At 39.1% G+C, this 24,115-nt stretch overlaps 1 long non-coding RNA gene across 1 annotated transcript in view; it reads right to left on the bottom strand.

The window, feature by feature from the left end:
• Positions 1-6,568: 6,568 nt before the first annotated feature.
• Positions 6,569-24,115, bottom strand: part of LOC114095334 (uncharacterized) — a 43,067-nt gene continuing 25,520 nt past the window's right edge. Inside the window, exons 2-4 of the long non-coding RNA XR_003583229.2 lie at positions 18,441-18,624; positions 15,636-15,953; positions 6,569-6,792 (exon numbers count right to left, since the gene is read on the bottom strand). This is a non-coding gene — a long non-coding RNA (uncharacterized lncRNA). The remainder of the gene's footprint in view (positions 6,793-15,635; positions 15,954-18,440; positions 18,625-24,115) is intronic.

The following is a 24,115-nucleotide window of genomic DNA, read 5'->3' as shown; positions in this document are numbered from 1 at the left end:
CAGAGAGGAAATAAATGGAGCCACTGAAGTGAAACTGAAAATAGTTGGAGAAGTGTATCACCCTCTGGCTTTGTCAGTCCATAAAACAAACATGAATGTTTGATGTCCCTAGAACAATATTTATTGGGCATCTACTGCGTATGTTCTTTAAAAAGCTCATAATTTTGTACCTTTGAGAGAATTTAAACAGGATCTGGGCTGAAACTTATATCTGCTTATAAGCCCTTTTAATTATGTTTTTAAAAATAAAAATTAGTATCATTGAAGTAGATTATTTTAAAGTACCTAAGAAAACAAACTATGTAAAATAATCATTACATTCATTTGAAACACCATGAACTTGATAAACTAATTATAGGTCATTTTGTTGAAGCAATATGTTCTACTAGAAAGTCTTGCTTTGCTAGATTAAATTATTGATGCATGGGTATACAGCAGAAATACTTTGTAAATTCCAAAGCATTAAAAATGTTGAGATTACATATCATAAGCAATAAAATCAATTACATTAAAATGTCTGTCAATTCCATAAATCAATAACTTTCATATACAGATAATAGCTAGCTAAAAATATGTTGGAAGAAAAAACTCACATTTACAATAGCACCAAGAAAGAAAAAAATATTTAGGAATGCACTTAAGAAAAAATGTTCAAAATCTAAATGGAGAAAAATTGTAAACATTTCTGAAAGATACAGAAGTAGAGCTGAACAAATAGAAAGAGTTCTTTCCATTCGAGTTCTTGGTTAAGATGTCTTTTTCTTAAATGTTTTTTTTTTAGTTGTATTTGGACACAATACCTTTATTTTGTTTATTTATTTTTATGTGGTGCTGAGGATCGAACCTAGCGCCTCTCACATGCTAGGCAAGCGCTCTACTGCTGAGCCACAACCCCAGCCCCTGGTTAGGATGTCTTAATGGTAGTTAGATGTCAGCTCTCACTAAGATACTTTAAAAAAAAATTCCAATGAAACAATAAGCCTCTTTGCCCCCTGTAACTAGATAAATTAATTCCAAAGTTCACATGGAAAAGTTCAGATGCCAGGAAAAGGAGCAGATATAGCATGGGGGTGCAGAATGGGGTGGAAGAACAGAGATACTGGCCCTATGGGACATTAAAACACATTGTAAATTCTCTGCCTTGAAAACTGTCATACTGGTACATGAACAGATGGAAAAGAAAGTCCAGAAATGAAACAAACAATATATGGAAATCTAGAATATAATAAAAATGATATTGTATCACTGGGGTTCAAGTGGACTTACTAATAAGCATAGCAGCACAACTGGATGGACATTTGGAAAAAAGGTAAAATTATGTCCACTTCTCATGCATATAAAATAAGATCACTCTTCAGGAAAAATTGCTAAAAGGAAGATCACTACATTGAATAAATATCTATGTGGTTATCAAATGGAATAGAAATCAAAATATAACTATACAAGTACAAGAAAAACACCAGATGAATTCCTCTAACATATGAGTGTAGGTAGATTTCTATGACTCAAAACCCAGATACAGAAAAAGAAATGCTTGATGAATTTGACTACAAACCATTTAATAATAAAAATTGTAAGAAACATAAAAGACAAATTAGGAGCAAATAGTTGATAAACCTGATGTACATTACAGATAAAGGGCTAATATTTCTAACATAAAAAGAACATTTAAATTTGAGGAAACACTAAAATATTTTCTTAAAATGAGCAAAAGACATCATAATACATTCCCCCAAAGAGATATAGATCAACATGACCCTTAAACATAGGAACAGATGTACAAATTCACTCATTAAATTAAAATTAAACTACACAGTTACGCCACTTCTCACCCTTTAGATTGGCAAATATTCAAAACCTTGACAACACACTCTGTTGGTGAGACTGTATGGACAGCTCCTCTCATCCACTTACAATAAGAACGCAAAATGGCACCCCTCATGAAGGGCAATTTGCAATATCTCACAAAACCACATAGGCATTCACTCAATGTAGTGTTCCTCCTTCTAGGAATTTATCCTGAAGAGTGACCTTTGAAATCAGAAAATACACTTGCACAAGCTTCTTAACTAAAGTTTACTTGCAATAGTAAAATACGGGGACTATCTCAACACCTTTCAACACTTTCATACAGTTATAAAATAAGATTTACCCAATTTCAACAGATATTAAGTTTAAAAAAAAGTTAGGCAAAAAAGTATCTACAATATGCTACCTTTCCTTCAAGCAAGAGGGAGAAATTAAGAAAACATATAAATCTGCTTATCTTTGAAAAAAAATAAATATAGGAAGAATAAACAGAAAACAATGAAATTATTTTCCTACAAAGGTGGAAGTGATAGGGAAAGCAGTATCCTTCTTCGAGTATACCTTTTGGAAATGGATATGACTACATTAGAGTGGGGTTGGGGGTGAAAAATACATTCAAGTAACTTTAAACATAATACTTTGATAATATTCTCTTACTCCAGGAGAGAAAAAAAAAAGAACTGCAAGTGCATATCAATTTCTTCTTAGTTAATTTGATGTACATAGTGACTTTAATATAGAAATCCTGAAGTATTTGTTGTTAAATGGGGAAAATGAGTCCATATCTTGATGTTGTTGGAAGTCAGGGTTCTCACTATAAAGAAGTTATATTCAAAGGTAGAGTGGGGAAAGGCAGCACAGAACCTTGTGGAGTGGGTTTGATATCAAAGATATCAGTATAACTTCAGAATTTCTATTCCATGTAGGGAGCAGTCTTTGTGTGTGTGTATGTTTGTGAGCATCCATGGGTGTCTGTGTATATTTTTCCTAGATCTGTTCTCTGGAGAGGCCTAGAGGCAAAGATGCCTCAGTAGCAATGAAAATAGCTACACTCACATCTTAGTTTATAGGCACAATTCCCCATGAGAAGGAAACAGGTCCTGTAGAAATGGCAGGAGTAAGTAAGGTTCCTGATGAGTCTAGAACATCTTGCTGAACCAGAAAACAAAGTCTTTTCTAAAAAATTATGTGAGGAGACCAAAATCACAAGGAGCCAACTCAAAGGGTCTCCAACTTGCCAAATCTGGAACAATTTAAACATTAAATAAAATTAAATAAAAGTAATAATAACAAGAATGAGTTATAGCCCATGGAATAAAATCAGAATACCTAAATACATACTAAAAATTGATAAATAAGATAAAAGGAAGGGAGAGAAGAAAGAAAGAAAGAAAGAATCATTTCTTATAGAAAAAAAGAACACCTACTGATAAATATGGAAAGAGTGGGTAGAGATGGAAAAGAAACATTTTACAACCATCATAGTGAAGATTGATTAGGGTGAGAATCCAGGTAAGGAAGAAAAGAGCCAAGAGGAGCAGAATATTTGTATGGGCTTAAAGTGTCTCCACATGACTGCTTACTAGTTGTGAGGGAGACAACAGAAACCTAGGGTGGAGAAAATGAACAAATTTAATCAGGAGATCAAAGTTACTGCCAAGAAGTAATGGCAGATGGTCATCATATGCCTGGGATATCCAAGGATACATATCATCATTATGTAGTTTTCTGGCCAGGGACGCCTAAGGAATTATCAGCAAACCCCAAAGCAAAAGCATTTCTTAAAATCATTGGCTTTTGTCATATAAGGCAAAGAAAATACCAAGAAACTGTTCCAGAGTAAGAGAGACTAAAGGGACAGGACAACTAAGTGTGGCCCTGTACTGTGACCTGACTGGAAGGAGAAACAAGTTATAAAGCACATTGTGATTGGGAAAATAAGAATAACAGATTAAACTATTGCATCAATGTTAAATATCCCAAAGTTGATAACTACTATGGTCAAGAGAATGTCCTTAATTTTAGGAAATATTTAACAAGTATTAAGAAGTACAAGGAAATATAAAGGGACAACCCCTCAAATGGTTCAGAAAAAGAACACAGACATGTGCAAACAGAAACACAGAATTGATTTAAAAATGTAAAAATTTGGAAATCTGGGTAAAGGATATATGGATATGTTATGTACCAGTCTGTACCTTTCCTGTAATTTTGGAATTATTACAAAAAAGTTTTTTATGCATATGAATAAAAGATTTTACGGATTCAAATTGTTCTTCATCCCATTAGTTTGAATTAAGAAGAAATAGTTGTCATTTGTTGAGTAGTACCCGGGGGTCTGTGAAAAAGTCTTGTAATGATACCTACGTGGTCCCTTTGGGAAATCACATGCCAGAAAACATCTGTTGTGTAAATCTACTGGGATTTCTGACTTCTATAAATTAGAGGGAGTATGTTGGGAAGAAAAGCAGAAGTTTCCTGCTACTTAAGTCTAGAGAATGAAACAGAACTCATAGCCTTTGTATTTCAGAGCTAATCAAGTGGAAATGTCAATGGGGAAATCCAGGTCAACTTTAATTCCCATCATGACTAAGTGGCAGAAGGGTTCAGAATTCAGTGACCCGGAGCTGACCTGAGGGAGAAATCACAGTCAAATCGTGATGGAGCACTTCCAGGATTCTTGGTAAGGTTGATTTGGCAATTCGCAATTCTCAACATTTACAATAAACACAAATTTAGGTCACTATGTATGTTTTACTCTCAAATAGGCAATACAATTATCAAATTACTTCTCAGGGTGATACATGGTTCTTATATATTCTTTAAAAGGACAAGTTCAGCTGGAAAAACAATTTACCAAGTATAACAGCAAAGTGAATGTTAACATCTAATGTGCCAGAAATTAAAAATCTAATGTGCTCATTACTCAGCTTGAATGTCTTAGCTCTGGAAAATAGCATATTCTTCAAAGGCTTCAATAACTACCAAATAGAAACAGCGCTGATTTCAGTCAAATTTTTTCGATCCTTTTGGTTGAAAAGGCACGCACAATTTCATTTAAAATAAATGTAAAAGGTGTCTGGCCCAATGGCTCACCCACTGTAGATATCCTGCTCTTCACATCTTGCCCTCCCTGCTATGTTCTAGAATACTATTCCCACTAAAAAGGAGTCACTACATTGCAAGCGGATTAGTTGCCAATGAATACAAATTTCAACTCTGGTGGGTTTTTTTTTATTATATGACTTTGAGAAAATTATCTTTTAAGACCTCAGTTTCTTCATAAAATGGAGCATCACAAGAAGGTTAAAGCAGAAAAATGAAGGATCTAGAAATCTTATGACTTAAGGAGTGGTTGGGAGAAGTGGAGAGATGTTATCTAGACTGAGGACGTGGGCTGGTACTCCATGGCTGCTTTTCCACTGTTATGGAGAGGAGAGTGAGACTTGGTCTCTGGGGCTCAATTGGTAGAATTAAGCCCAGCAGGCGGAAATGCCAGGGAAGTCAATAGAAGAGTAACTTCTAAAAAACAAGGGTATTTACTAACAACAGTGCTGTACTACATGGAATGGACAGTTCAGGGGTCCCTAATGCCAAAGGAGACCCTGGATGACTCTTGATAGACACAGTCCAGCATCATGCACGAGACTGGGCTTCTATAGTATAACAACAACAACAACATGAACAAAACCTAACTTAATGTGATTCTTTGTTTAACTTGGTCTAAGATTAAATTAGCATATTTAGGAAATGAAAACAAACCCTTAGTTCATATTAAACTAGAGATCAATTAAGCTCCCAGATCTTTTTCACAATAATGCCTGTGAGGTCATTTCCCCAAACCTGTACTTGTACAATGAGTTCTTTATTTTTCTGGATGATGTAAATGTGGAAAGACTTAGCACAGATAATTCTCAACACGTGAAATTCAGCAAGTGAACAGGCAAATTATATAGCATACATTATTGAGTCAGTAACTGGTTACATTTGTTAAGCTGGTCTGGCATCCTAACTTCTTGAGGTAGCAAATCTTGGCTCAAATCCTCTTTTAAGGGTTTTCTGTACTGGTATATAATCTAGAATTCCTCCTAGTGTTATCATTTATTTATTTGCAGTGCAGATGATTTAATCCAGGGTCTCACATATGCTAGGCAAGTGCCCTACCAATGAGCAACATTCCCTGTCCTTTTAACATTTTCTTTTGAATCAGAGTCTCATTAAATTGTCCAGGCTGGCCTTGAACTTGGAATCCTCCTTTCTCAGCCCTCTCAGTCATTGGGATTATAGGCATGTACCATGTTCCTGGCTCTCTCAGTGTTACTTGTTTTTAGTTTCTATAAAGTTAGTCTCTAGTTTACCGAAGTTTACCGAAGCCTAGATAACTTCAGTTGTTCAACTATTCAGTGAACTTGAGCAGGGATCAGGCCCATCAGATTAACAAATATTTATTAAGGGTTTGTCTATTTTATGCTTTGCCTAGTGCAGTGGGAAATATGAAGGAGTAAAAAATAAATTGTGGTTTCAAATAATGTGTAATGTGCTTGGAGGGAGCATGTGAATAGGACTCACAATGCAACATGATAGATAAGGAGTGTTAAGTGAGTGGAGAAGATAATGAGCACTTACAGGAATTGAGAAGATACCATCACTTGCATTGATGTGATCAGGGAAGTTTTCATAAAAGGAGTAAGAGCTTGAAGGATGTTCAGATAATGACCAGGTCTAATTGTGGTTTTTCTTTTATTTTCTCTTTCTATTGTCAAAAGGGAAGATTTGTTAGAAGAACAGAAGTGTGTTTGAAGAACTCCCCTAGGAGAAAGGCAGCCAGGCCTCAAGAAGCAACCACAAGGCTTAGAAAGTTCTGAGGCTTTCCTTTCAGCACCTCCGTCTGTTTCGCCTGAGCCTTCTACTTTATTTTCTTCCCTCTTCCCAGGTTTTCTGCTGCTGCTTTGGTGTAAGCTCCAAATGTATCATTTCCGCCACCTGCAGAGAGAGGATCCCAACTTAAAATTCGTTTGTGGGAGAGAGAGTGTGAAACTGTTATTTTTGGATAAATTATTATTAAAGATACAATTTAGGAACAATTGTCAAAAGAAAGAGAATGTGAGGGTCCCAGTTCATCACTCAATCTTTCCCCCAAACATTTCTCAAAGACTGCTTCCTGGTTATTTTTCTTAGGCTTTTCATAATGAAGTTTTAAGACATTGCTATGACAGTGGTACCTATAAATAAAGTATTCATTGATTGATGAAAAACAATTTACCAAGTATAACAGCAAAGTAAATGTTAACATCTAATGTTAATCTTTCCCCCAAACATTTCTCAAAGACTGCTTCCTGGTTATTTTTCTTAGGCTTTTCATAATGAAGTTTTAAGATATTGCTATGACAGTGGTACCTATAAATAAAGTATTCATTGATTGATGATATTTGTATCTGCTTCATTAGCAGATAATCAAGAATTGACTTTACTATTTCTCCATAAAAGGATAGAGTGCTATGGAGCAGCCTGTGCAGATGGTAACACATTATTCCCCTCTTCTCTCACATAATCAGTGAGACTGAGAGGTCAAGCTAGTGCTTCTAGTCTGTTTCTCTGGTTATACAAACAGAGAATATTTGCCTTAGATTGCTTGTGGGGAAAGGCAAAGTAGGACAAGGGTGGGGGGAATTTAAGAAATAAATCAAAGGATTTTTATTAGGATGTACAAGAAAGTTTGGTTTATATAGATCAGAATCCAAGGTCCAAACATTGAATCTGGGGGCTAAGCCTTTTAAGTCTCCCTGATTATACAGCAGCCCATTGCTCCCCTTCCCTCCTCTCCCTCTCTTAGTATACCATGGATTTATTGAAGAAACCAAGTCACTAAAGGTCTTAAAGATGGTAATGACTTGATAAGATGTGTACTTTAGAAAGAATACTGTGGCCAGAGTGAAGAGTACCTTGGAAGGAACGTAAGACTAAAGACTAGGAGGTCCCATTCAAATAAAAATTGCTATGTTTGGGGAAAGAGATAAGGGTAGACCAAATTAAGTTGTTGAAGCAGTGAATGGAATGTGGAATTCATCTTAGATTCAATCCAAGAGACAGTTTCAAACTCTGAAGGACATTATAGCAATCACCTAAGATCTATAGTAAGCTAATAAATGAGAGAAAATATTCAATAACATTTTACTCAAATGTTTAGGCAATTATCATTAGATAATAATCTTCCATCCCAAGCTGTATTCAAGAAAATGGCCAGACACTGGGGATGATGTGATTTAAAAGCAAAGATATCTCTTCCTCTTCCTCAGCAAATGATTGTCCAGCCTATATCTTATGAGTAAGAGTAAAGCCACTGTTCTGTGGTCAGCTAATTTTTTGGGTGAACTTCTATAATTCTTAGAATATTCCTCTTGACAACTAGCTCAAAATCCACTTCCTTCCCCTTGATCTTCCTTCTCAAACTGTCTAGAAGAAACACCATTTCTTATCATGTTCTTCTCCAGGCCAAGCCTTTTTGGGTTCTGTGACTGTTTCTAATTTCTCATGTTCCCAATTGTCACAGCCCTGTTTTGAGCATGCACCCTGAACTGAACCCCTTTAGGAGACACCTCTAACCTGAGCAGGTAGAAAGGCTATTGACACTGATCATCTAGGTGATATATTTCACAGATGCAACCAAGGGTCACCGTCAAGGTTTGAGTAGCTCCTTCGTACTCTGGACTTGTTTGATTCAACACAACCTAAAGTTATACTCTACATGTGCCACTGTTTTATACCTATTAATTCCTTAATCTAAGTGTGAAACATTAACAATGTTACATGTTTTCTTATTTCCTTGTTCTAATCTATAGAGTTCCTTTGGAACCCCACATCTGGTTTCCAGTTTCAGTCTTAGATGAAACTTCAAAAGGCCAGCTTGGCTCATATCCAGTTATCTCTCCAGGATGATGTGGTTTCATGAGCAGCATTTCCCTGATATGCTCCCTTATGGCTACAAGTGCATTTAACTGATTTGTTATCATCTAGCCCCCAATTTCCTTCTTACCTCCAGAGACATTAAAGCCTGATGACATTATCTGCCTGCAGCCCTCCACTGGTCTGCCTGAAGAACTCTGCAGATAAAGGAGATGAGTCTCCTATAGCTCCTGTTAATGAACCTTTGCTGCTTCCTCTTTGGTAGTGGCCTGCAGCATCAGATTTGCCAGACTGTGGTTTGTACACTCCATCTTCCTCCCCTCTTGAAAAATCAAGGTATCAAATGCAAAATTCCATCTTTTTGGAGTCTGTACCATTCTTCAGCTTCACAGGTCAATGTAGCCCCAAGACCTTTCTGACCACTTTTCTCAGGCAGTTCATTAGTTGAGGTCAATTAATTTACTACCTTATTAGTTAAAGCAATAAATTGGATTTTAAGAGTCTTTTTACCAAAGTTTGAGTTAACATTTCAGGGATAAAGATCATGCTCAGTGATGAAGACTATGGGAGCAAAATAAAAGTGGAATTGTTTGGTTTTTCCCACCATTTCCTGTTGACATTACGCCATCCTCCGCTGGAACAGGTCTTTGCCCCTCTCATTCAACTTCTACTTTGACCCACACCCCACTTTTCACAAGCCTTAATTCCTACTAAACTCTAGCATTCCCAGTTCTGAGTAGCATCTTACTTGCATATTACCCCTTAATTATGAGTTCTTGTACCTTTCCTGTGTATCTTTCTAAAATCTGAGCTGAATTCCTCAAGTGCCTCATCAGCATCATTGCTGATCTTTCCAGATGTAGGCAGGGTTGTTCCCCCTCCCCCCTTCGGTAGACATCACTTGACACCAAACCTTTTAAAGTTATTCAGTTTTTAGTTGAAATTATAGACTCATACCCAGAATTTACTGTCTTTCCAGGTGTGGTTTAAATAAATGACTGACATTCTCCAGAGGACATGGATACTTTTTCTCAAAGGTGATAGTAGAAGGGTCAGAACTTTGTTAGAATCCTGCAGCTGCTTAAAAGTGCAGCTAAGTGACCTAAGGTCAGTTGCTTACTGTCTCTGAGGCTAAGGGGAGATGGTCATGCATTCCCTCCCAGAGCCAGTGAGATGAATAAATGAAATGATATGTGTTCAGTGCCTTGAGTAATATCTGATACACGGGGGACAGGGAAGCAATGTTTGTCCTTTTCCTCTTTGCCTCTCCTGTCTTTCTGTTCCATTCACCAGCTTTGCTTTCACTTGTTTTTCATAATTCATTCAGGAAAGAAGTTCCTCTCATGAGTTTTTGTTCCTTTTGGGAGGTCAATGTCCAGCCAGGTAAGTGGAGAATTTATCAGGTTTTTGCTTTTAGCTTAGATGAATCAAGCTCTGTCTGCACAGTAGAAATCCCCCTTCACTGCTGCTTTTGCAACCTGGGTCATAACCTCAATCTTTGCCTCCATCTGGACAGGTGTCAAAAAGAACTAAGTCTAAAATAATTAGAAAATACGGAAGATATTTTCCACCCTTTGCCCTTTGCTTCTCTTGAGTTTATATTCCCAAACATGACCATCTTTTACTGGACAGGGGTGACTTTTCTCACCCTAGAGTGCTCAGGTCTAAGGAATTTGGATGGAAAAGTTTTATGGAGAGGCCCCAAACAGATTTTCTTTAGCCATGCCTGGAATTTTAAAAGATGATTTTGTCGATGGACCTTTATTTAACTTATTTATTTATATGGGGTGCTGAGAATCAAACCCAGTGCCTCACACATGCTAGCCAAGTGCTTTACCACTGAGCTACAACTGCAGCCCCACCCCACACCTGGAATTTTGAGGGACAGATCTGAGCTTGGTGGTTTTGTCTTGGGCTCCTCATCATCATTATTTTTCTTTCATTTCCAGATTCAAAACTGAGAAGAGGTATTTTGCTTATTCAAATCTTCCTTTAATTTTTCTTACTTCCTCTACTTAAAAATGCCTGCCCTTTGGGGTTTGGGTGGGATAGGCATTAACCCCTACATGTGTCACTTTCTCTTTGTTTATTTTCTGGTTCATTTTCTACCCGCTGCTATGTCTTTTTCAAGACAGACCTAATCCAGGCAACACAGACCACCTATCCTAAGAGGTCTGAAACTCAGCTTCCCTGTGGGGCAAAATATACTTGTCAGTCTCTAGCCCAAGTGTACATCTCCTAAGTGACAGGAAGAAGCAAGAAGTATAGGAGGGATCACAGTGCCCTCTGCTTATCGATTTCTTGAGCGATATGTAAAATAGGCATCTTCAGACCTCGCCTACTGACTCCAATTTATTTCTATGAATTTTTCTTTTTTGGCTCAGACCTTATCCACAGCTGGACATACAACATGTCACACACACCTTTCCGGATCCTTCTAAGAGTACTTGCATCTCATACAACGCCATGTTTGAGTGCCAACTTATGGTAGCCTTGGATGAAAGATGAGATTTTAATGCACTCTTTTTGTTTATAGACTTTCCATCAAAAAGATATAAGGTCAAGTCCTCCCTCTCCCCATTCAGTTTTCAGTTTTAAGCAAAGTTTCAGAAATTTCTGTTAGCCTCTGGACTATAATTTTACAAATAAGACACCATTCCAAGAATAAACAGTGCAGATATTTACAAATCTGAGAGACTATATGTTCTCTGATCCCCAAATACCAGAGTATGGTCTGTTTTGACAATTTAAATTTCTTTCCCATAGGAATACCTGTCTTATAGGCCAGAATGCCTCCCTCATTTTCATCTTCTCTTCAGTATCTCCTCTTTGAAGCTATTTGCAATTTTATTCCATGACAATGGGCTGCCAGAGGTCTTGAGATGCTTGGGTGTATCAACAATGGCATATTATAACACAGGACATTCCTGGCTTTATTGGGAAGTACAGTCCCTGAGACAGGCTTTTCATTTGTGGTATTCAGAAAAATCTATGAACAAAGAAGTATTTACATGTGAAACTTTGGAAGGTAGAGGGAGGCAAGCTGTATTAGTGGATGATCAAAGGTCAAATCTCTATGGGATGTTTTGTTCCCAAAGGGAACCAATGTGGAAGCACATCATAAGCTTTTAGGAAATGGGCATGGAACTCCCCAACATCCCATGCCAAGTGGTGGCCAGAACAGATGTGAGCAGAATGATAAGCACAGTGTCCCACAGCAATGGAAACACGGAGACTAATTTGGAAATAACTGAAGTAGAAAGGTCAGGGAAAAAACGTCATCATCTCTGTGTGGGTGAAAATATGTCTGAGAAACCCCCCTTCAAGGAATATGGGAATGCCTTGGAATCCAAGTGGAGATACTCTCAGTGTTTTTCTTAGACTCCCTACATCTGATTCAAGTTCTCTTACCCTTAGTGTGTGTTCTTAGATTTATCTTTGTTACTGTGTGGTCTTAAAAGTTGCTTATGAGAGAAAATCCTATGGGCATGAAGATAGTCCCTCCTGATGTTTTTGGTATACTTAAAAAAATTTAGGAAAGTCACTTTGAGCTGATTTTTCAATGTTCATTATTTCTTTTTCATTGAGTGAGATGTTACGTGTGAATTTGCTAGCATTTATTGTTTGTATTGGGCCTGTTCATGAGAAGCTTATGACCAGTCATGTATACCCAAGGGGCCACTCGACTGAGGAATTTAGTGTTTTGTGGAACCAGTGACTCAGGAAAGCAAAGATTAGAAAAAGAAATCACTGGTATTAACATAGATATTAATATCAACCCAAGAGGGTTCTAAAGAGCAGAGAGGGTGAGAAGGTGTGTAGAGGAATAGAAGGTCTCTGAGATTAGTATATTTTAGCCTTGTTTTCTGGATAAGAAACTTTGTAGTTTCTGGTTGTTATGCTGTGTCCTTTGGAAGAAAGGCTACTGTCCCCAATCATGATAAAAGACATCCAGATTTTCCGATATTAGCAATGGAGAAAGAACCTCATATCCAGAAGGAGGGCTGGACCTCGTAGCTCTGCTTCATTCCATCTTCTTAGGAATTTCTTGTTTTCCTTACTGCCACCACCATGGTGCCTCAGGAACCACTGTCCCCTCCTTTACATCCTTCTCTAGGAAAATAACAGGGCCTGAAGCCTTACCCCTCCTAGTAGTGCTGAACAGTGGGGATGAAAGAGAATGCCAGGATTCTAGAAAATGCGATTTATGAGATGTGCTGACCATCTAGGGCTTCAGGCCTCTTCCCATCCCGTGTCCGAGTTTGTCTCCACGAGTGAGACATCTCAGCATTCAGATCCTATGTTTCCTGCACCTCTACCCAAGGGACCACAGCCCAGAGAGAAGTACATGGTCAACTTTTGTGCACGAAGTCATCAAACCTGTGATGGTGAATTTAGTGTGTCAGTTTGACTGGGTCAAGGGATGCCTAGATGGTTGGTAAAAAATTCTTAATGTGTCTGTGAGGGTGTTTCTGGGGGAGATTAGCAGTTGGATTCATAGATTAAATAGAGATCACCCTCACCAATGTGGGCAGACATCATCTAGTCTGTTGATGTTCTCTCCAATGTGGGCAGACATCATCTAGTCTGTTGATGTTCTAGGATGGAACAAACACATGGAGGAAGGGAGAATTTGTTGTTTCTGTTTGAGCTGGGCCACCCATCTTATCTGGTTTTGGGAAATCAGAGCTTCCGATTCTTGAGCTTTCAGTATTGGACCAGGATTTGTAATACTGGCTCCCCTGGTTCTTGGGACTATGAGTGAATTATACTACTGCCGTCCCGCCAGTTTATTGACAACAGGTTGTGGGACCTCTTGGCTCCCATGATTTTTGTGAACCAGTCTCATAATAACTCTATATGTCTGTCTGTCTGTCCACATATCTATTTAACCCTATCTTATTCATTTCTTTTCTCTGGAGAATATTGATTAGCATAGATTTTGATAGCAAGAGTATGTTCCCAGAGGTTGAGAATAGACTCTCATTGTGATTTATTTCTGGGTTCTTGGGTGTAATGTCTAAAATCAGGACAATTATCCCAGTACAGATACAGAAGTCCAGCAAGACAAGGATGGCAATTAGAGCAGGTTTATTGTTGCAAGAAGAGGGAAAAAACAAGAGGAAATGAGATAGACCCTGGAGAAGAAGATCAGCTAGGGAGCAGATGCATGAGAAATAATTAAGCTTTAGGTGTTCCTTAGGATGTGGAAAAAGCATGTAGTGGCAGCAAAACCTTAGAGTGGCAGGTGGTCATGGGTCTTTGGGTCCTGGGCTTTGTATTGTTGCTGCCTGTTTGGAGAAAGTCACAGGCCTGTGCTGTGTAAAACTTGAGAGCATGTGCCTTGTTCTTTGGGCCCCTTTGCCTTTTCTAGCCTAGTGCCTCAGACAGAAGGTTATATAATAGTGAACTGACCTCAGAGTGGCTTGTGGGCACATGAGTGGCCCTGGGAACATGATGTGTGTCCATACATCCACAGGAGAGTGTATTGGGCCTCTTTCTGGAATGTGGAGCAGGATTGGTACCTCTGGGTCAATTACTAGCCAAGGGCCTTTTACAGTGACCCCTCTTTCCCCTCTCACTCATTTCCCATTCCTGTTCATCTCTAGTTAATCTGCCTATGCTAACAAGTAATTCTAGAAGAGCAAAATTTTAAAGGAAAGTTTTTAAAATTTTTTATGAGGTTCCTGGAATGGTTCTCTAATCATATTAGATTTAAAGATGCTAATGATTCTGTTTCCAGTAGTGAAAAGAGCACTGATATTCCATGGCATGATATTTTTTGTTCATTTGCTTTTGTGTGGTGCTGGTGATCAAACCCAGGGCCTCCACCACTGAACTACATCCCCATCCTGGCATGAAATGTTTATATAGACACACAATATCTGCAATGAATATTCTTGATCAACTACTTACATGAAACAATGAGTGCAGTGACTCTCTATATACTTTTGAACATTTTTTGTAAAACTAAGGACTATAATAACTTTGGTTGTTTGGTGCTAATGTTGCTGGACAACGTAGGGAAAGAAAAGGGTGAATTCAAAGATTTGATTTTTACCTCAAACACTGCATAGGGAATTCTAGGTGAACCCTGAAAGATAGCCTTATGCCCTATAGACAGAGGACTAAAATTGGAAATTAATGAATTTCTCAGGGCCAGAACAGTGTCGGTGGTTAAAGTGAGGACATTGACTGGAAAAGAATGGGATACTTGAGTTTGAGAATATATCGGGGTATATGGGAAAAACCTGATGAAGCTGGAGACTTTGCCAGTAAAAGTGGTCTCCCCCTTCTCAGTAGAGCTAGTCTCTCCTCGCCCAGCAATGATTTTCACAAACTCAGCAGACGTGACCACCTATCCCCCACCAGTGGTAACAGCCACCCCACCTACATTGTTACCAGCCTTTTTACCTCCTGCTGAGGGGATTAACCCTGAATTACCTAAGGAAATAATAGTCATAAGGCAGTTGTCAAGTAAGACAATGTCAATTCTTCCAAGGATCCATTCCTCACCATTCTTCTCTGCTTCTAGATCTATAACAAGATGCAGGCCCCTAAATGTGAGGTACAAAGTGTGAATCATGAGAAGGTATATTACATACCAAAAGAACTATTCAAGTTTTCTAATGTATGCCAGCAGAACTTCATGGGAAAGGATGTTGATAATGTTGGATCAAGCCGTATTTATTGATGTAGACTCACTAAGCAGAGATTCTGCATTAAATGTTGCAGCGTGGGGAGTTAGAAAGGGCTCCAACAGTTTGGCTGGTGGGTTGGCTAAAACACAGATCAAAAGATGGCTCACCCTGAAGGAAGAAAATATCGGACCTCCCTTAGTTTAAGTAGAGAAAAGGGTTCAAAGTCTTCAGGAAACTGAAATGCTAGAGTGGATTTGTTAGGTAAGACCAGCACCTACTCACCTACATTGGAAGGGTCCAGATGATATGCTTTTCACCAATATATTGAGAAATTAATTTGTGAGGGGAGTTTGGCATCTTCCATGAGCTCCATGATGGCTCTTCTCCGAAGGCCACACCTTACAGTGGGAACAGCTGCCACACAACTGAAACACCTAAATACAGCCGGAGTAATTGGGCATGGTGGTGACAGGAGCCAAGTGGTGGCAGTCAACTGCCAAAGGCAAGGTGAGTATTGTTATCAATAGCACAACAGAGGCAGCAATCAGAATGGAATAACTCCCGTAGACCTGTGGCATTGGCCAGTTAATCATGGCATTCCTAAAAATGAAAAAAACAATAGCCCAATAAATTCTTACTTGATCTATATAAGCAGTGAAATTCTAAATCCAGTAAATAAGGTTTAACTCAGATCCTAGAAACATAGTCATATGCCCTGAATCAATTCCCAAGCTAAAGCCAGTTTACAGGCCAGAACCCTATGAATGAAGGTGAGTTTGACTCCCCTCAGAGAGGATCTGATACACTCTCAAAAACTTATGCAGTTAAACTTCTTCCCATCTTCCCCAGGGGACCTATGTTTTGTTTTTTTTTTTCTGTGTGTCATTGTAATAATTATGTATTGGGAAAAGAGAAATAATCAGATATTTTGTGAACTACTGGACACTGCCTCTAATTTGACCCTAATTCTAGGAGACCCAACACATTACTCCATGGAGGCTGATGGAGGCTAAGCAATCAATGGAGTTTTATCTCAGGTATATCTCACAAGGGTCTCCTGCAGAATGCATATGTTCTGAAAAACCTATAATGTTGTCTCTCCCATAGCCAGGGTTCATGGGTTTAGGAAGCTAGGAGAAGAAATAGGAGTGGCACCTCTCACTATTACCCCTAGTGAACCACTACCAAATTTTTGCTTTCTGTTCTCATGACTTTATATTCTGCTAATCTAGAGGTCTTAATTCCAGGGGAAGGAATGCAGGATTCCAGCCTTCTTCCTTTCTATGGCCCTCCAAAGAGGAGCCACTCACTACTAGTGCCATTTTCCCACCTGGAGAAGATAGGGTCTTCCTAACTGGGAAAGTTGGTCGATGGAGGTGCACAGGGAGAATCGGGGAGAGGTGGGTTGAGAGTCTGGGAGAGAAGAGTCACCTGGGGTTGGGGTGGGCGGAAAGATTGGTGTGTTAAGGAGAGAGGTAGTTATGATATGCTGCTTGCTTCTTACCATATTCAGAGAAAAACATTGTCATCTCTCTAGCTAATTCAACATCCTTTCTACTCCCAGATCTAAACTGCTATGGAGCAGATCTTCAAAACAGTCTGAGGAATGTAACAGAGGAAAGGGAAGCTGTCAGAGTGGCCATGGTAGTGTATTTGAATCCCTTTTACAGTTATTTTTCTTAAATACATTTTAAATTTTTATCTATCTATCTATCTATCTATTTATTTAGTAGTTGAGGATGGACAGTATGGCTTTATCTTATTTATTTTATTTTTATGTGGTGCTAAGGATCAAACCCAGTGCCTCACACATGCTTGGCAAGAGTTCTGCCACTGAGCTACAGCCCCACCCCTACAGTTATTTTCAAAACACTCAAATCAAGGATTAATGTAATCTTTCAAAAACTTCTGGTTACTGGACTGTAATTCTGAAATTATGCCACCTTTCTAAGAAAGTACAAAGCAGAACCTAATTTGATGAAGGAGTCAGAAATAACTTCTAAACTTGAAAATCCAAATGTGATGGTTTATAGGTTTTCTGTTTTCAAGATATCAGAGCCTATTTTATTTTAAAAGTTGAACCTCATTCCTGTTAGAATAGACATCTATATCACAGGCGGAAGTGCCTCTCCCATCATCATTCCCTCTTCATTTCCTCCTTCCCAGTTTAACCCCTGCAAAATCACGGGCTATTTTTCTAAGAAACAAATCTAATTGCTTTATTGACCTTCTCTAGCTCCTTGGAGGCTTCCTCTCTGCAGCAGTATCAAATTCAAGTCTCCCAAATGTCCTTGACCCTCTACTCCCACTCCTCCAACTCTTCATCCCATTCCCAGGCCTGCAGGCAGGCTGAGAATTCTGCTTGGACCATGCTATCCATCCTTCCTGCCTTTGGAATTTAGGACTCCCTTGAAAACCTCTCTGGCTGCCTACCCCACTGCCCCACCTCGGTCCAAAGAGAAGAGAGGGCTTCCTTTTACGTCTCCCTTGGCCAGATTTAAATTCTACATTTTGTTGAAAACATTATCAGATTCCTCCACTCAGTTTCCAGAGAGCAAATTGTTATTCATAGCATACACAGTTGCCATGTAGTGGGTGGGCATGGGTGACAAAGGGTGGAATAAATGAAATCAACACTGTACTTTTTTATAAAAGTCAACATGGAGCATTGGATCACCCCAATCTCCATAGTTTTTAACCCAAAGAATTTCAAAAGTAGCTCACGGGGATTTATGTTGTTTTTCTTGTGATTTTTTTGTTGTTGTTTTGTTTTCCATTTTGAAAATATTTATCTCTTACTTGCTATCAAGTCTTTAAAGACACAGGAACCTTTTCAATCTCGTAATTGAAGATCATGTTATGCTATGAAGCCATATATCTACTGGGAGATACTCTGAATTTATCTTGACCAATCTGGAAACCAAAAGAATATTTTTTCTATTTTTACAGGAACTTATGATTGCTTTGTACATGGTAGACAGTTATGAATATCGAACTGAACTGACATCTCAAAGACAACATGATAAAGCAGAGATAGGAAAGCACCTACCTGGAAACCCCCATACTTTGTGGAATGCAATGACCCACCTTCTCCACTGCTGTTCATGGGCTGCCAAACACAGCTGGAGAAGAGCCACCTGGTAAATGCACTGGTCCTGCTGTAATCTCCTGGTCTCAGACATCAGCATTCCCAAATCAGCACTCCCAAATTTGCATAAGGAATTGGTTGACAATTTTCTGTTTTCCTCCAACCTTTCTTCCTCCTACTTTCCTAAGAGAAAATAGAAGCCATTGGATGGAAACTCAAGTAATGACTTGCCACTAAGAATGAGATCCTAGCTAGAATATAGTCCCATGCTTATGTAATTATATCAAAATGGATTCTGCTGTCATGTAGAACTAAAAAAAAAAAAAAAAAAAAAAAATAGGAAAGGCAGCAGAATACAACAGACACTAGTATGGCAACATGTAAATCAGTGGATGTGTAACTGATGTGATTCTGCAATCTGTATATGGGGTAAAAATGGGAGTTCATAACCCACTTGAATCAAAGTGTGAAATATGATATATGAAGAACTATGTAATGTTTTGAACAACCAACAATAAAAAATTTTAAAAAAACAAAACAATTTTTTCCTTCAAATATCATTGAAGGAAGTTTTCAGTTGCAAGTATTACAGAACCTAACTCCACTGGATTGATCAGGTAATTTTATCAGATCACATATCTATAGGGATTCTTTCAGGGCCTCCAACTTTGGTTTTTCAGTGTCTCAAGGACCCAGGTTATTTCCTCACTCTCTTCTCAAACAGTCTTAGCCTCTCAGCAGGCAGCTTCTATCGTGCCAGTAGCATATCCACATGGAAGAACATTCTCTGTTGTTCCTAGAGACATTTCCAAGCCCTATAACAAATTTTCCTTTGCGTTTGCTGTATCACACCCTCACCCCCAAATCCTTTCCATGTTTGGTGTCTTTTAGACTGAATTGAGAACTGCATTTTCTTTCTGAAGAGGCTTATAATTGAACAGAATTGGAGGATGGACTTACTCTCCAAACCATCCACCTTAACTAACGGTTTTCCCTACTGCTTCTTCCCTTCTGAAAGTTGAATTTGACAGTTGCCCATACCAAGAGATGAAGTTATTTTTGTCAGACCCCCAAAAAAGCAAAACTGAGAGCCAGGAGATCATGAAGGAGATATAGATAAACTCATGCTTATGGGTCTGAAATAAGAACCATCACAAGGAGATTTCAAATCCCACAAGAAATTCTTGCACATCTTACATGCCTCTGATGTATTTGCCCCCCACACCTTGCTCATTCTGCACATCTGCTTGTATTTATGTGCCAAGGTTTACCAAAACAAATTCATCAAGCCTGCAGAAGTTCAGATGAGACACTTGCCTAGCAATGTATCCCCACAAACTCCTTGCAAGGTACTTCTGAGACTAATGAATCTTAATTCAGAGTAGCTCAAGTGGACTTGTCCTTTTTGCCGTTCAAAAGCTTCCTATCATCTCAGCCTGTCTGGAAACACATACGACTTGTCCTTACCCATGTATCCCAGATTGCAATACCCTGTCACTCATTCCTGAATAAATTCCATTTTTTTTTTATGAAAGCTGTCCTCTCTGTTGTTATTTTAGGTTGACTTCCTGAATATGATATACAGCTTGATTATTATATGTTGAATAGATGAATGAAACTTGGCTTCTTGCCTTGGGCCTGCCATTAGCCAGTTATATAATTTTAAAATATTGATTGAACTACTCAGGTCTCTATTGCCTGTTCTGCAAAAGAAGGGATTTAGTATAGCTCAAGGCTAAGTATTGCTGTCTCTGTCTCCATGAGTGAGTGAAGAAGTTACCCACACTTTATGAGTGCTGAGCCTGCTCAGGGTGTGGTTGCATCTCTGAACATTTGTAGACATCATTAACAATAGTTGCTACTGATCACAAGATGTACAGCAGTAATCTTTCAAGTGAGGCCCAGCAGGCAGGAGAGGGCATGTCACCTCTTCCAGACAAGTGCCTCAGCTGGAAGGAGCAAATGCTGGCCTGACCCAGTCCCGCCCAGGGGGCCCTCTCTGGCCTTCCCTCCTCTCAGGTTGCATAGTTGGGAGTTTATCTCCATAAGCCATTGTTTTCAAAGCTCAGAGAGCTCTGGACTTTCCCAGGAATTCCATTGGAATGTAAACAGTCTTCAGATCTCTTGTAGCAGAAGCCAGAGGATTTCCTGGGCCATGCAAAGTCCACATGTTAGATTCCTAAGATTTGATGTTTAAAAAATTAAAAAATATATTTCTACTTCATCAGGTGTATTTCGTATTTTGTATCTAAATATATGATATAACTGACATCAGTTAATATTAACTATGTGAAATGGAAGAATGAATCAATAATAATACTGTAATAAAGATATCATGCCAACAATTTTAATGTTTATCAACCCTAGAAACTGTTAGAAATACAAGCTTATCACACCCTCTTTTCATTGGCTCAGATGCAAGTTTTTTTACTTTATTTTTGATTTTTGTTTTTTCCCCCTGTAGTGAGGGTTGAAACCAGGGCCTTAGTACATGCCTGACAAGCACTTTACCATGGAGCTACATTCCCCAGCCTGTTTTTGTTTTTGTTTTTTAATAGAACACAAACTCCTTTCTTCCTCTGCCAAAATGCCTCTGCTGCCCAGCACAGCTGTCCAGTGAGTACTGCAAAGACAGAGGGCCACTGGAAGCCTGGTGCTAACAGGTTAATCCATCCTGTGGATAGACAGAGACTTTCTTAGAATGTTTCTCTGCCTTTGTCCCTTATATTCTTTCTATGTCACATCTTGTCTGGGGAACCACATCCCCAACCCCATCTCCCTAGTGCACCAGATGACCAGGTGGACTGCAGCAATCTTGGGAAAAGATCACAGCAGCACCAAGAGGATTTAGGTGTGAATCGTGGGTTGATCCTGGATCGAGCAGGACCAGTTCTGTCCTCTTTAAGGCCCAGTGACCTGGAGCAAGCTACCTAACTTCTCTGAGCAGCTGCTTCCTCCTCTGTACATTCTCCATGTGAGACTGTCATGGAGATGAATGAGAAACCACATAAAGCTTTAGAACCTGCCTGTCACGAAGTGGTTCAGTTGCTGCTAGTTCCTTTTCTTCTCTCTGTAACTACTGCTTCTTGGAGTGACAGAGTTTCCAGGTGAACTCACGTGAGACCACCTGAAACAGTCTAAATGTAAAGACAGTTCCTCTTGGCCAGGTGTAATTTCATTTGATCAAGTCTGCCCAGGAGAAGAACATCTGATCCCTCACACAACATGAGACTCGGACACGAATGGACAGAAGTGCAACCAGAATGTGAGGATATACAGATGAATGTTGACCACATATGTCTTTCCGTTTTTGGTTTCCTTTTCCCTTGAAAACACTTTTAGATCTCTGGGACAGCCCGTTGTTGCCTTCCTCTTTCAAAACTCTTCATATCCTTCTCTCTGGTTAGCAGCTGTGAGGCCCACGATCTGAAGGGCACGTCCAGGCTCCTAGGGGTCCAAGGGAGAAATCTTCAGATGAATCTTTTGAGAGTTTCAGAAGCCTCTGTTGAAATGTAAATGTGGAATCTGTATAATCCGGTCAAACTGGTACACCAGGACAGTTTGACACAGACTCAAACCTGATGAAACTTCAATAACGTGGGCCTCCCGTTTTCTAGGGCAGGAACACACTGGAGGCCAATGACAAAGGGGGAGCAGTTTCAGTCCAGCTCCCTATAATGATTTTTTTTTTGTAACAGAAATTGAACAAAGGGGTGCTTAACCACTGAGCCAAATCCGCAGCCTGCTTTGTTTTATTTATTTATTTATTTATTTTTAGACAGAGTCTCACTAAATTGCTCAGGGTCTTGATAAGTTGCTGAGGCTGGTTTTGAAGTCGAGATCCTCCTGCCTTAGCCTCCTGAGCTGTTGGGAATCCAGGCATGTGCTTTCATGCCCGGCCTCCATTAATGATTTAAAAGTCTTCCCTTGGACTTTGGTATTCTTTTCTCAGGCAGAAGACTTAAGAACATTGTAGAACTAATGTTCTGAGTCTTTCACATTCTGGGATAAGTCACAACCAGAAAGAATAATGGGGGTCTGAGCATCCCATTCCCACCACTCTCGCCAGATATACCTGGGAGTCTGGCTTACATCAGATATCACCACTGTGGTGACCCAGAGAGGCCTCATACCAAGAGTCATGCCCAAAGACTCCAGAAAGTTCTCATTCCCTGAGGAATGAGGGAGTAAAAAGGAGGAAAGAGGGAGATTCCAGAAAATCCCAAGCCTGGGTATGTGGGCTACCATTGTTAATGCAGATTACTCATCTGTATGCCTCCACCTTCTCTTACCCACCAGGCCTTGCATCCTGCCTTGCTCTTTAAGAACAAGAAAATCTCCATTGTTCTTTGGCTATAGGTACTCGAATTCAGTAGTTCTCAGAATATTTTTGTTTTAAAAAAGGGGCACTGGTGACAAATTGCATTATGATTGCCAAAATAAGGGCATTAAGAAAACCCCCAAAACTCCAAATACATTTAAAGTCATTATTGCCTAACAGAGACAATATTTTTTCACCATAAAAGGTAGAAGGGTTAGAAGGGCATACTTGTCAAGATAAAAGATGTTCTTTAACTCGTTTACATTCAGGAAGAAAAAAAAAACTCTCTAAATTGTCTTCATTTATTTATTTCATTTTGCAATGGACTGTTGAAACTTCATCACAAACCTGAACAGAGAATTAGGAGGTCTGAGTTTAAGCCCAGGCTTGGAAATGCTATTTATGTCTCTTGGGCCAAAGCGACACTTTTCTCTGCCCTTTGTCTTGTTTCCTAATTGAGAGAATTCTATTACCTGACGTCTTGAGGAACCCTAGGTTTCTCTGATTACCATGTGGAAAACAGCTCTGATTCTCTTTTAGATGACCATACGTGTGAGAGAATAGTTCGTGACAAATTTTGTTTTGCTGGTTTCCCCCTTTGCAACCCAGCTAACAATTCTCCCCCCCCGCCTTGGATTAGTGGAGGTTTGTAATATCATACAAAACCCAGTAATTTTCCCACTAGTTCGGGAGTTTCCCAGGATTTTCTGCCAAAGATTATTTTGGCATCTAATAACATTTTTAGTTTTCCATCATCGGCATTATCATCAACACAAAATATTTCTTAAGTTAACAAGGAAAATACTGAATAAAGATAATAAAGACACAATCACCTAATAAGTAAAAGTACAGACAGTCTATAAAGGAACAGGACTTTCCTCGCATCGTAAACACACTGAGGACCTGGGAAAGATCTGGATGGTGGTGACTTTGAGAGAAGCCAATACCTCCCTACTGATCAATCCACAGAAAGTGTCATGGAGCAAACAGAAGCTAGACTAAGGGGAGGACAGTAAAAGTGGGACTGTACAGGACAGGAGGTCATAGTAGAGTTCACAGATTTTAGCTATCCATCAGAACCATATTCTACCAAGGCCATATTCTCCCCCTCCCTGGTGACATTTATCAATATCTGGGAACATCTTTGATTGTCCAAAACATGAGGTAGTGAGCTATCAATGTCTAGTGAGTAGAGTCAGGAATGTTGCTAAACTTCTTTCAGCTCCCACTTCTCTGATTGTAATACAGAAAGCTGAGCTATTTCTATCACTACATAACCACATATTGTACATAATATTTCATAACAGATTTTATTTACTCATTTTGCTCTATTTGCAGGGCAGCACCCCACAA

Source organism: Marmota flaviventris, chromosome 6, assembly GCF_047511675.1.
Source record: "Marmota flaviventris isolate mMarFla1 chromosome 6, mMarFla1.hap1, whole genome shotgun sequence".
NCBI lineage: Eukaryota > Metazoa > Chordata > Mammalia > Rodentia > Sciuridae > Marmota > Marmota flaviventris.
The sequence above is the reverse complement of the archived record's forward strand: the minus strand, read 5'-3'. Positions and strand labels throughout refer to the sequence as shown.